The sequence below is a fragment of the Salvelinus sp. IW2-2015 genome, linkage group LG1, assembly GCF_002910315.2.
Source record: "Salvelinus sp. IW2-2015 linkage group LG1, ASM291031v2, whole genome shotgun sequence".
In the NCBI taxonomy this organism is placed as follows: Eukaryota; Metazoa; Chordata; class Actinopteri; order Salmoniformes; family Salmonidae; genus Salvelinus; species Salvelinus sp. IW2-2015.
Window position 1 is genome coordinate 18,515,641 of NC_036838.1, and position 15,013 is coordinate 18,530,653.

General features: G+C 42.2%; 1 protein-coding gene across 4 annotated transcripts in view; it reads left to right on the forward strand.

Annotated features, from left to right (window-relative positions):
* The first annotated feature begins 1,139 nt into the window (after window positions 1-1,139).
* LOC111962060 (plexin-B1-like) overlaps window positions 1,140-15,013 on the forward strand; it is a 117,798-nt gene continuing 103,924 nt past the window's right edge. For all 4 annotated transcript variants that reach the window (XM_023984855.2, XM_070441753.1, XM_070441733.1 and 1 more), the window contains exon 1: window positions 1,140-1,582. The gene's annotated coding sequence lies outside the window, so the exon portion shown is untranslated. The remainder of the gene's footprint in view (window positions 1,583-15,013) is intronic.

Here is a 15,013-nt window from a genome sequence, read left to right on the forward strand (position 1 = left end):
CCACAATTCACACACAGTTTTTTCCACCAATACTACACATTCCTTTGTCCCATGCCCTCCTGCATACTTCTCACAGCTCGCAATCTCCCTCCCACTTGCTGCAACACAGCCTGGTCTTATTGACTAGACATAACGTAGGATATGTAAATCCGGGATATTGAAATGAGAATGATATGTTACATTTGGTATGGTTACATAAAACAGAAGGTTACTTAAGGCAAAAACAAAAGGATGGTGGTTTATTTATTAGTATTATTTTTACCTTTATTTAACTAAGCAAGTCAGTTAACCCTTTAACCCTAACCCCTAGCGTAGCTAAAGTTAGCCAGTTAGCTAACATTAGCCACAACAAATTGGAATTCGTAACATTTCATACGCTTGTAAATTTGGAACATATTGTACCTTTTGCAAATTCCTAACATATGGTATATTTTGCAAATTCATAACATTCACAAATTAATATATACCATACGAAATGTAACATATCATGCTAAGTGGAGTAGCTCGGATTTAAGTACAGAATAATATGAAATGCTCTGAGACCAGGTTGTGCAACATGACCATAAACATGGCATCTGAAACACCTTAGTGGGTTCCTGCCAAAACAACTGCGTTGTGGCTAAAGCGGATCTGAATCAGCCGCTAATCTGTTGCCCCTTTAAAGGGGAAATCTGCTGATACTACAATTTTTTTGCACAAAACATGAATTGTATATACCCATTGATTCTTGAAGAATATAACTTAAAATGCCTGATGGGCTTAGTTCAAATGTCATACCCCATCCCATCAGGAGCCAAAATACAAGCTTTTGTAAACAATGTAGGTTAATGGTAAACAAACACTGTATAGCCTCAAATCATGGTGAAAATGCCAATGTTGATCTGATGGATGGTCAGTCCTTGCATCCATACTGTAGCGCTGTCAATTAGTTTGAGAGCGGTTACATTTATCCAGCTTCATCCCTGAGCTGTTTACTAAAAAGTGGCGGGGTATCGTTTTTGTGGTTGTTTGAATTGCAGACTGCCCCGTTAAGAGAACGAAGTTGGTTGGCCAGGAGAGGTCCGCCAGTCACCAGGGCATTTCAGCAGTCGATGTGACCAAGCCCCTTTAAAACATTACGCATATCGGGGGCTGGTTTATCTAGGGCTGTCGTGAGGTAATCTATCCATTCTCGCCACTATTCGCCGGGAAGGCCTACATGTGGTAATCGTAGAAAGCGCACAGTGCAATATGAGAAAAAAGCAATAACAATAAGAGCGCGCACCAGTTGCTTTTAAGCCGGGAAATGTACATGGAACATTGTAGACTTTACTAAACCTGAAGATTGTTTGATCACGTGAACCAACCTTAAACCAGCAGAAAACTAATACCAACCAAACGCAAGTTTGAACGACAATGGAATTTGCGTTCTCCTGACCCCTGGGAACCGTTGTGATTTGCCTGGATTTAAAAGCACAAGTTGCTGACAAATTGGATAAACTTACCCTCCAATTCGGCCAGCCGACGGCACTGAACTCACTTTCCTTGTATCCAGAACCAAACGGCGGGTCGTGGAATTAAACCTGATTTATAAGAATTGAAGGTGAGTGGTCTAAGCTTACTGTTACTGCGAAAACCTACTTTTGATGCTTGCAAAACCCTGTTTCTCAGAAATGTCGTCCATAGTTCCTGCAAAATAGTTTATCCCCTAAATACGTGGAGTCTAGTGCAAGTTGCATGCTGATTGTGGCCAATATTATTATTCAATTTAAACGGGCTTTATTGGCACGATAAATATGTTCACATTGCCAAAACAAGTGAAATAAACCAGCAAAAGTGAGAATAAACACATTTAACATCAACCAAAAAAACATTAGAAATCAACAGTAATCATTGCACTCAAATGTTTTAAAAATATATACATTTCAAGTGTTTTAGCAATGTGAAAATAGTTGTTAGTACGAATAGTGGGGTACTTATATCTTAGCGTTGAAAGACGATACCAATAGTTTCTGTATGGAATCCAGTTTTGCCATGTAAAATGAGTCCTAGTTTTGAATGTGTAAATAAACTTATGTAATACGGAGGCWACTATCACTATTACCCATCAATTGTATTTTCATTCGGCTATCTGGGGTGATAAACTTGACCACACTGTAGGTTAACTTTCCAAAACCACATCGGGAGTCTGTGCAAGGGCGAAATTGTGATGTAGATATTGGTGGGGACAAACAGTAGACTGGTTGTCCTGGGGTCCTTCCATTGAGATTTTCTGGGGACAGTTCAAATATATTTATATTTCCTGCAACTTTGCACAGTTTGACACAACTCTCTTGAGGGGTAATTTGGAAACAGTGGGAGGATAAGTAATGTGGAAACAGTGGAAGGATAAGTAGAATTTTATTGGGATAACATATTTTTACTATTAAAGATAACGGCGAACTTCCTGCATTTCACCACATTTGGCCATGGGACAGAGAGACAAATGTGCAGTTTTATAATGCTATCCTACACATTTATTCATGAATCTCAGAGAAAATGTTGTAGTTTTAAAACTAATTACCTGCAATGCTACACTTTGTCATGGGGCAAAGAGAAATGTTTTTATAGCTCATCTCATGCTATTCTTCACATTTTGCCATGAGGATGAGCACATTTCAGTTTAATGCTAATTTCCTGCTACTCTACACATTAAGCTGAGAGAACATGTTTCAGTTTTAAAGTAACTGTCCAGTGAAAATCTCACTTAAAAGTTCATATTCTGTTAACTCATACCCAAATAATATTATTGACTCATTCTATACTTGTATTTGTGGCCAAAGCATAATTTGGAGAGAAAAAACCACTTAAAAAACCACATCTCAAACTTGACGTAAAAAAAGAATGCTTGTGATTTCCTCACAGGGGTTGATGTCATCCTCCTGAGGAGGAGGAGCTGGGCAATCAGCGGTCTATTCTTATTAATATTTTGAATGACTGGTATAAGCCCACACCATTCTGTTGTTGGGGAATGCTCACGCCATTCCAACACAGAGAAGTAGCTTTTTAGCATACTTAATTACCATTTGTTTTGAAGGAAAACGATTTCACTCCTGTTGTAATTAATGATGGGTCATATTTCATAGAAATCTGGAAACATTGGACATTTACATTAAGGTTCGACCTTTGGCAAAAATACAATTTAAACTGTAACTGATTAATGCAACATCATACCAGGTAATTTAATGATTTTTTAAAAAATTAATAAGATATTTGGCTAAAGTGACATTTGTTACTGATCTCTACAGCTTCCGTCCAAAACAAATCCTGTGAAATGACTTCAACACATCCTGGAGGAGTTATGTTTAGCTTAGCTAACGAACTAGCTACGTCGGCAGCATTACCAGAATGACACATTGATGGACCATCAAATGCACAGCCAATTTCTGTTTAAAGTTGACCGTTAAATTGAATTTACTGCGACTCGACACATTTTTCCCTGCTGGTTAGCACATTTTTGGAGATACAGTAGTATAGTAAATGGAAGTTTTTTCCCCCCCCAACGTTACTGCTGTTTAGCAGTAGTTCATTGAACCACAGCAGGTGGTGGGTCAGCTTCCAGCTTGTTCTGTTGTTAAAGTCCATTTTATTAATAAAAAAATGTACCCCTTTTTCTCCCCAATTTCATGGTATCCAATTGGTAGTTACAGTTTTGTCCCATCGCTGCAACTCCCGTACGGACTTGGGAGAGGCGAAGGTCAAGAGCCGTGCGTCCTCCGAAACACGACCCAGCCAAGCCTCACTGCTTCTTGACACAATGCCCACTTATCCCGGAAGCCAGCCGCACCAATGTGTCGGAGGAAACACTGTACACCTGGCGACCGTGTCARCATGCATGTGCCCAGCCCGCGGCARGAGTCACTAGAGGGCGATGGGGAAAGGACATCCCGGCCTGTCAAACCCTCCCCTAACCCGGATGACSCTGGGCCAATTTTGCACCGCCCCATGGGTCTCCCAGTCGCAGCCGGTTGCGACAGAACCTGGACTCGAACCAGGATTTCTAGTGGCACAGCTAGCATTGCGATGCAGTGCCTTAGACCAATGCGCCACTCGGGAGGCCCTGTTTTTACAGCCCGTTTTGTCTCTCTCCGGCAGGCGTCGTTGCTTTACGTTGCAGTCTTTACATTGCTTTTCCAGTGGTATTTTGTGTATTGCAAATACTTTAATATCAATATCTGGTTTCTAAGTTTCATGGGTATGTATGTTCTATGTTGAAGATGCACATTAAGAAATCCTCTTTCCAGCGATCGTAAGAATGGACTACATGCTTCTTCAGTTCTTTGACAAATTGATCCCTAACAAATTCACATGTTTGATCTGTTCCACTGTTTGCGCACCAGTTCGTGTCTTGACAGATGCAGTTCTATGGAAGCTGTCACAAGCTGAGCTACGCTCATACACCCCTTCTCTCCACACACACACAATCCACTCCATAGCAGTGGCCCGTCCACTAGGGTGTTATACTTTTTTATTTTTTTAAATTTATTTTGTKGTTGATAATTCATGGATTATGTTTTAAATGCTTCTAAAAGTTAGGAAAATGTACATATTTACCTGTTTCAAAAAAATATTGTTCTAAAACAAGATGTTCGGTTATTTACTACCTCAGTGACTGTCAGGCAGCTCCGCCTCCGTGGGCGCATCTGCCAATGCGAACATTGCTTCGGTTGCTTTGTCGGTTATTTGCTATGAGGGGAAATACCCCAATGAAGTTGCAGGATTTCGTGGCATAAATTATAACAGCACAAAGTAAATGGACTATCCTGGGGGCGCTCAAATGTGCGTTCAGTCAGAACTTCTGGGTGTGCGCTAGTCTCCTCCCAATGAATGTCTCGCGCCAGACTGCTTACTTCCGCACGTGAGACATCTGCTCTTAAAGGTACAGATGGCCTAAAGCAAAAAGGTAATTGTAATTAACTTGTATATAAATACTACATCCAATAAGAGTCGAAGGACAGAGGGATACACTAGCTAGAACCTTCTCATCGTGGATCTGGTAGGACAAAGGAAGCATGGCCAATTGTTTCCCGCCGTGTTGTTCACCAGGTTCTACTGTAGGTGACAGGGCGACATGTTGTGAGGACCAAAACAGCATAAAACTGGGTGTATCACAAAGCGTTATCAAATGAATTGTCCAGCTACAGTAATTTTGAGAAACYTTGATAAATAGTTTGGTTGATTTTATTTAGTCGGCAAATTAACCAGTTATCTACCTTTTTTGATGAGCAGCTAACTAGCTGATAGCTTTCTGGCTAGTTAGCTCCCATGCCAATTTCAAGTCTTTAAACTAATATTTGATTAACTCGGAACTATGAAGTTGTTTCAGAATGAAAGTTAACTGGCTAGCACATCATGCTTTGTAACAAACGCAACCTGACAAACGCTTTTCTACCACGTCATTTTTATTTCTAAATGTGTCTGTGTGTATTGATATTCACCTATCCAACAGTGTCATCCATGGCAGACAGAAGAGCCTTCAGTGAGAGTGACTGCGTGACCTTTGGATTTTGCATCCCTCGGTGGCCACAGACTCTGCCTCGATGATAGCCAACTGCTCTTCTTTTTAAACGCATAGCTGCCCTTATAATTTAAGTGACAGATTAAGTTATCGCAACACCATAAGCGCAGAAACCACATGGAATATCCCATCTTGATGTTGATTGCCCATTGGATTTGCTTCGTAGTCTTGGTCAGACCTGGCATCTAATAACTGGGTCATTCCTCGTCATTTTAGTTATTGCACTTTTCCTGATTTAGTTTTTGGCTGTGGCTGCCCCCCCAAAAATCCTTTCGCCATGGCAAATCGGGCTTCCAGAAAATCCGGAATCACATTCACTCATTTTTTTTTTTTTTACGCTCATTCGCAGATTGTCATTTTTGTGTGCTGTTTTTGTCTTCGGCTGCACGGCATACACCTGTCATTTTTTGTTATTAACGGTAAGGCCTACACTCCCTTGATAGGCTACAAAGACTAGATAAGTATTTAGCACAATCGGTCTCTCTATAAAGCATCACTTTTTTTGTTTTGGGTAGATGATTAAAAGGTTTTGAGATATTTATGGCTGTATTTTGGCAGCATGGAGATCAAAAGACTAACAGGGCATTGTCTTATGGACGGCTAAATATGCCTGCAGTCATAAATAAATAAATAGGAAGTTACCTTTTAAACAGAGGAGAGAAAGCTGCCAATTATGTCCCTTGGCTGTGGAAGCTCAAATAAACATAGTTCAAGCTGGCCACTGTTGTAGGAGGTTGCTGAACAGCACTGCTGTTCACGATTGTGGCTAATTGGGACAGATTTTTACCGTGTGTAACAGTCACAAAGAAAGCAGTTACCAAGGCTCAAATATGTGGCAAGTTTGAAGACATGTGGTTGCACTTGTACCTGGACAGAGTTGGACAAGACAGATCAGTCTTGACTTGTAAAATGACCCTTGACTCCATGTATAAATGGTACCATTGTGTTCCCTGTGTGACCTTTTGAAATTTGACCTGTCATTACCTGAGCCAGAAATGCAATTTTGGAAGGGTGCTAGATGAGTAGGGCTGTGACGATACCAATATTGGTCCTTTAAAAAAAGAAAAAACTGCTGTATGTCAAATGTGTGCTATAGCTTGGAAAATAAATCAATATGACTGGATGACAACATGATGATGATTTCCAACATTAGGGCTGTTTTCCTACAGAAGTGAAATCCGCCTCGTGTTTTGTTTCCTTCCCACGATATGTATCGCGGATACTGCGTATCGTCCCGGCACTACAGATGAGGAAGTAGGATTCTCCCCCCCTCCCCCCCCCCCCCCCCCCCCCCATTTTAACCTTATTTCCTAGATTCACAGGGAATTGTAGATGAATTTATATTGTAATTTCAATGACCGTTGATTATGTCCATATTATTCCATTGCAATTTAGGCCCTCACCTGTTTGACTTGCTACTCGAAGAAATTGTACATTAATGCCCTTACAACTGCTGTCACCATAACCTCACTCCCATGTTCTGAATAGATTCAATATGGGTGGGGATGTATAGGCTACTGAGGCTGGATTAATTTGAGATTAAACCACAGTGGTATAATATGCATGACCGACTACACTAATTGCCTCCAGTTGAGTTAAAAGGGCATCAATACTTAACAGACTTCTGTGAAAGTTAGTGAAAGAGAGGGCTCCAGTGATAATGACCCAATTGGGCAGAACACTCCTCACCTCTCTGCCAGTAAAAGGTGCTTGTGTCACCTCAGACACCCTGTAACTGTTAGTGTCAAAGTCTGAAGGGGGATGGGTGTTGGCCATTCTTGTTCGCCGTGGCTGGCAGCTGTACGGGCTAGCATGGACATGTCGTGTCAACACCTTTCATCAGTCCTACTCCCTCAAACTTTGAATCGGTTTTATTTTACCTTTATTTAACTAGGCAAGTCAATTAAGAACAAATTCTTATTTACAATGACGGCCTAGCCCTACCACGGACGACGCTGAGCCAATTGTGCGCCGCCCTATGGGACTCTCAATCACGGCTGGTTGTGATACAACCTGGAATCGAACCAGGGTCTGTAGTGACTCCTCTAGCACTGCGATACAGTGCCTTAGACCGCTGCGCCACCCAGTAGCCCAATCAAACTAGTGAGCCTCAGTCCTTCAGTCAGTCTGTCCGTCCTTTTGTCACGTTGTCCCCAGCAAAGGCAAGTAGGCGGGCGGATGCTGTCTGATGAGGGGCTAGACACTTTCGTGATTTGTCTTGTTTAGCTTTCGTTGTGACATTTATCCTGCCAGCCTGGTGATTAACAGGTGGAGAGATGTCAAGGACGGGGAGATTTGATAAACTGTGACTGGGTGGCGATGGCAGTAGATCATTAGTGGTGGTGTTGATTAAATTATGTCTTGCAGCAGCACACTCAGTCAGGCCAGAAGTTTCACCACAAAGTGCCAGACATGATACATCGGYACAAACTCACAACCCTGAAGAATTGGAACTGCTTTGGGTTACCGGAATAGGCCCATGTTGATCACCTTAACCTTGCAATGAGGGAAAGACGGCCACCGCTTGCAACGAGCTGTCAGGATGGTCGCCTACTGACTGGTTTTGGAGGATAATTGCTCTGGTGTGTTTCCCATCTTAGATATGGTAAAGGCCCTTATCCATCCAAGACTGGAGGGCAATTCCAAGGTAACAGAATTACGCTGAGATTCCGATTTTTCCATTTAAAATGTATACCAGTTTAACAAACAAAATAACTCTATGCACAAGGACTACCTTTGACTATTTCCACTGAAAATGTAAAAAAAACACATTTACAGGAGGAACTGTGCAGATCCAAAGTTTGTTAACATAATACAACTGAGGGAGATATTACTGTAATTCTGTAACTTTGTATCTGCAGTTTTTTCAGTAAATGTAACTTTATAAATTGTTCAAGGTAGTCGTCGTATGGTTTGTAAAACTTTTAAATCAATGGCTTTTGTTTGGCATACATTTTAAAGGGAAAAATGGACTCTCGGCGTAATTCCTTTATCGTGCAATTGCCCTGGAGCAAATCTGTTTAACGTGGATGGAAGTACGTGTTGGGAAGGATAGCCAGCCTAGCCTGCATGATATGTGAAGGCTACACTTGCATTAGTGGTCTCAACCCTCAACAATCATGGCCAGATTAAATACTCTATTTTAATTATATCAGTGGGCATTAACTCAGTAATCTTATCAGAATGGTCTGGTCTTTTAATGGGGCTTTGCAAGCCAACAGACGCAAAAAGATTAAGAAGAATATACCGGTGGCACAAAGCGCAATCCACCTAAGAGGGGGTCGGGTGGGTTTCAGAATCAGATACCCACTGACTATTTAAACCTTTTGAGATCTTTGGATCTGGCTAGATGGCAGCTATCTGACATATATCTCTAGATATCAATCAAAGGCTGCATTTTTTTGTTGTTGTAGCAAATAAGGTTCTGAGAATGACAGAAGACAACGGGCTTCCTGCTCTATTACATCACAGCGAACATATTATTGTATGTAATGTGCGTAGAAACAATATAAATCAAATTGTAGTTCCCGTTAAACATTTGCCCCCCCCCAATCCTCCCTTCCCCCAAACACATCTAATAATAGGACTATACATTGTGCCTTCCTTATACTGAGCCATTTACTTTCTTCGTATACATTTTTATTATTTCTTATTGTTGTCATGAACTGCAAATATGCATTTCATTGGACTCCGTATACCATGTGTATCCCGTACGACTAATAAAACTTGATCTTGACTTAATCTTAATTTTCCATCTTCATTCATTATTTGGCTGCGGTTCAGGCCATAGAAACAGTGCAAGAGTGCCAAGTCCTCCTTTGATAGTTTTATTTCGCTGTTACTTCTTAAGGCGTCCGCATGGTTCCCAGCCAATACCGTTCAGAAGAGTTCTTGCATATATCAAGTCTTTATTTTGGGAAGGGGGGCTTCAGTCACGCATTTTTTGGGGGGAGGAAAGCCGAAGTCTAYGCCCCTTCGTCGGTGATTGGTCAAGAGTAGGGATTCTTCAATAAAGTCTTTGTCACTCAACGAGACAACCTGTAATCGTGCCCCAAAAAATATTTGAGAAATACTACACCAAACATCTTAGTTAGACGTAAAATCGCGCGACTAAGATCCTCGGCAAAAACGTTAACATTTAATAGATTCATTCTGACTATTTTGAGGACGTGTATACTGGCTACGGCGTCTCAAAACGGACAAACAACATTTGATTTTCAAGCAATGGTCTTTTAAGGGGGTATGCGAGCAGACTCCTTCAGCTAGACGCAAGCGGAACTGAAGCATGCTTACGCCTTTTAGTCAGTTAATTTAATCAAATTCAGACGCACCAGGGTGAATGCTGGTCAAGAAGCCCAACTTAACATGTTACCCACACTCTCCAGACATGCCCTTGATTCTAATCAGTAGCCTAACCCCATGGATGTATKTTGAAATGTCTGTGTAATTTTTATTCTCGATAACTTGACTAGTCTTAACTCTCATAGGGTTTAATTAGACTGGAAAGCCTGTTCATTATTCAAATATGTAAATAGAGACCTAGATCGTATGCAAACTATGAAAACTACGCACAGTGCAGTATCTGCATTCCTTTGAAGCACAACTGAAGTGCCCTATCGGAGTGTGAATTATTAACTCCGAAGGGCACCCGGCATGCTTCCACCGAATGCAGCTTACGAGTATAAATGGTATATGCGTGTGAGCTCCCTCGTGAATGGAGTTGGTGTGTGTGTGTGTGTCTCCTGAATCCATGTTAAAATTCCGTAACACGAGCATTGTCTTTCTCCTGTTTAGCACGAGCATTGTCTTTCTCCTGTTTAGCACATGGTAGGGTGGGGGCAAAGTGCAAAGCAGTTCCTGGGTTGTTGTTTTTGGTTGCGTTGGGTGTTGGTTGCTCTCTTTCTCGCTCCTTCTCGTCATCTCTTTTTTGTTGTTGCATTGCTCTTTCTCTTCCTACTGAATGTGTCCATTTCCCATATCGATATTTTGCTGTCTCACTCTCTTCCACACTCTCACAAGTTCAAGCAGCCCCTTAGAGAATGAAGCCCTTGTGGTGAGATGGTATAGAATGACATGGCTGAGGAGGTCTTTGTCAAAGCCTCAGATGATTATGAGAAGATAAGACCCCCACCTGAGGCAGGTGAAGAGGGAGAACTGGAGACGGGAACAGACACAAGCACAACTAATCGGCATCTGTCTTGCTCACTCGTGCACAGCAAAGGGCATTCCTTTGGAGGCAACGTGTAGAACGGTACATGATCTGCAGTTTGTCAGACTGTAGTCAAAATAATGTTGACATGCTCACTAAAGGTGTTGTGTTTGTGTGCGTATTTTGTGCAGGCCATATTTGTGTGTTTGCATGTTTTCAGAAGTCCGTGTCTTCGTGGAATGGTGTGTGTGTTAGCACTGTGGGTCTGTCTGTATGTTGTCTGCAGCATGAGTTTGCATCCACGCACATGTGTGTAGATGTGTACATGTGTCTACAGGTATGTGCATGTGTGGAGTTTATTGCGGTGCTTAGCCTTTGCAGTCCCAGTACTTCTCTGAAAGGGTGGCCTGGTCTCTCTCTACTCTTTCTCTCTCTCTGTACTGGTTCCTTTTGTTTCTTTTGTTGGCTAAGGTTGAAAAGGCCAGCCAACAAGAGGGGGAACTGGGGCGGAGGGAAGGGATGGAGGGGGGGGGGGGTGAGGTACATGTCTGGAAGCGGTAGGATGGGGGGAGGGATGTGGAAGAGAAGGGAGGATTTGTGTTGCTTTGCTCTGAACTGTCTGTCTGTGGGAGAACAGCTGGTGTTGACTGGCTGCAGACTTTAGTCCTCCGCCGAGGGATAGGTAGGTGAGTGGGTGTGGTAGAGGGGGAGTGTCCACCATCTGGAACCGGACTCAAAAACTAGGGCAGAACTTCTCCAAAAGTCTGAACTTTGAAACTTGCAAAGTTCTGAGTTTTTAGTTTTCTTCGGCATCGGTGCACCTTACGGTAAGTATTTTGTGGTTGCGGTAATTTTGATATTAGTGTGGGATTTATTTTCTCGTTGAATGGTTCTAGTTTTTTGCCAAAGCTAGACAGCTAGCTGGCTATTCACTCGGATATTATGGATATTAAACTGCTCTTGAAATAGAATATAATCTCAATAACATCAGGGGGGCTTTCTGTGGCTTTTGACTCCTGGAAAACAATACACGGGGCATCTGTTATGGTGACATTCGCCAGGTTTTTGTGTTCCTGTGTGGTTTTGGCAGGCCGATAGGCAGGCGGTGTTCGGAATACCGACGCTTCTGGCTGTTGCTAAGTAGGAACTATGGAGTCCTTGGAAAATGGGGAGTACTCGGTTTCCCCAGAAACACCCTTTTTTCTCAAGACGACTGCCAAAGCTGGGGCAATCACCCTTAAACCCACCCACCCCCCGGGGGGGCTCGCTCTATCCTGGGAAAGGGGGGTTGTCATGGACAGAAAAGGACCAATGTTGGACTGGACTGTTAAAAGTTTTATACTTTGATGGATGAGGGGGGGGGGGGATTTCATTCGCTGGTCCCAACTTGACCTATTCCGAAATTGACTTGAGGTTCTCGATCTTAATTTGTTCGATCTATTGCGATTTGGTCAGGCTAAAGCTCTCTTTTCTCTCCCTATGTTTAAAGTAACTAACAAACAAAGCTAGGCTTGTTGAACTATGAACGTGGCAGCAACATTTTAACTTGGACTGTCTTTAAAAATCATATGCATGAGTATTAATTACATAGATTCTGGTCTCTACTATAGGCATACTGGATTTTGAGTTCCGTGTGTGTGGTGTGTGTGCTGAACACAGGGCTGACATGTGCCGTGATGATGGGGTGCCAGGGGCAGGACATGATTTTTTACAGCCTGCATGTGGCTCCCTCCATCACCATGACACTTCCTGCTAGTTCACACTTCTAAACGGTCAAAGGTGAAAGGTTGAGTGTCATCTCTCTAAAGACATGTTACTTTGGTGACAGGGGCTTTCCTCCCGACTGGATTTTTTTTCAACACATCCAGAGTTAAATACAAAGCTCCACTTAATACATTGAAGTGTATGTGCGTGTACCCCTCGCCCCCAGAGAGCAAGGTGTTTCCTAGCAACCCTTTGCCACTTGTTGCTAAGCTAGGACATACACTGTTAAGGGAACGGTCTCTGGCTGTGAGGACCTGGCCTCTTTTTAGTTCGGGGGGCACTGCATTCCCTACTCTGGGGTAGGGTGTGGGGGCTGGCACAACTACTACTATTATAACCGTGTAACCGACAGTTATGGATGAAGACTGTCATGAAAATAACCATCATAACTGTAAAAAAAAAACACAGGTAAACAGCTGGCTGAAGCTGGGCAGGCTAGGCTGTGCAACGTGATGAAACTTTGATGCTCTTTGCTGAAACTTTGTGGGGGGCGGTGCACAATGCAGCACACAAGTGCACTCTGGGCATTCATATATTCAGAGCGTTGTCCGATTGTCTGTTAGTAAATTCCGAGCGTTTAGCTCTCGGCGYGTTCAGAGCGCACACTGGACGCTCTGGCCGAGGAGTAGGGTTGATCCGAGCGTTCTGACCACACAATGGCAGTCAAGTACCTAATCGAACTGGCTAATGTTGGCTAGCTTGCTAGCTACTTCCAGACACAAATGAGAGAACACCTCACTCTGACCATTTTGTTTACCCCAGCAGAGCTGGTTAGGCTGTTTTCATGTTATTCAGAGCATTGGTGACTAACTGTGCTGCTGGCAACAATGTAAATGGTTTTTTGCTGACGTTTACCGTCACCGGCCAATTTCAACGGGTGTTGAGCGTTTGTAAATTCATCAGTTATTCTGCACATTTACGAACTCGCCCATAGACATGGAATGAATAGAAAGGGCTTAGGACCTCACCCTGGCAATTTGACTGGTAATCTCATGGGTACACTCACAATGGCTACCTGGTATTGTGATACAATAATTTCCATGTTAATGTAGAATGTTCATTCAATGATGATAACTGATGTGGCTCATGGAATGTATTTTTTTTGTAATGTCAGTTGCGTTGAATCAACAAATCACAGAACATTTTACTTCCTGCTCCTCCTATAGAGGGCTTGCAGTTGCTTCACAAATCACCTAGCAACCACACCAGAGTCTGTTGGAACTCCTCCAATCATCCACATGGCTGGCTGAGTTTTGCTGACACTGGATACTTCGGGAAGATTACCCATTATTTTGTTTTCTAAGGACCAAGAAAACGGAGGCAGTGGGAGGGAGAACCTATTCAAGTAAGTAAATATATTTAGAAAATGATAATGTATCGCTAGCTAGCTACAGGAACTTACTGTTCAGGCTAACTCAAATTAAATATAGTTAGCTAAGTGAATTAAATATCATTAGCTAGTTAGCTATCTTGGTGTATATACCGTTGTAACTTAAAATGGATTTGTAGTTAAGTACAGTGCCTTCAGAAAGTGTTCCCACCCCTTTACWYTTTCCACATTTTGTTGTTACAGCCTGAATTTAAAATGTGCCACATTGAGATTTTTGTAACTGGCCTACACACAATACCCCATAATGTCAAAGTGGAATTGTGGAATTGTGTTTATTTTTACATTTTTATAAATGACTTAACTTGTTGACTTTTCATTTTTATCAACCCTTTGTTATGGCAAGCCAAATAAGTTCAGGAGTAAATATTTGCATGGACTCACTCTGTGTGCAATAATAGTGTTTAACATGAATTTTTGAATGACTACTGTAATGTAGTCTGTGTGTAGAGGAGTCAGGCGCAGGACAGCAGATATGAGTAAATAAATGTATTTGACTCAAAATAGACGAATACAATACAAAATATGCGAGCCCACATAAACGGACCGTATTACATAAAAACAATCACTCACAAACAAACATGGGGGAACAGGGGGTTAAATAATGAACAAGTAATTGGGGAATTGAAACCAGGTGAGTAAGACAAAGACAAAACAAATGGAAAATGAAAAGTGGATTGGCGATGGCTAGAAGCCCGGTGACGTCGAACACCGCCCGAAGAAGGAGAGGGACCGACTTCGGYGGAAGTCATGACAACTACCTAATCTCTGTACTCCACACATACATTTATCTGTAAGGTCCCTCAGTCAAACAGTGAATTTCAAACACATATTCAACCAGAAAGACCAGGGAAGTATTCCAATGCTTAGCAAAGAAGGGCACCGATTGGTAGAAGGGTAAAAAGAAAAGCAGACATTGAATATCACTTTGAGCATGGTGAAGTTATTAATTACATTTTGGATGGCGTATCAATATACCCAGTCACTACAAAGATACAGGTGTCCTTCCTAACTCGGTTGCTGGAGAGGAAGAAAACCGCTCAGGGATTTCACCATGAGGCCAATGGTCACTTTAAAACAGTTCGAGTTTAATGGCTGTGATAGGGGAAAACTAAGGATGGATCAACATTTTAATAACTCCACAATACTAACCTAATTGACAGAGTGAAAAGAAGGA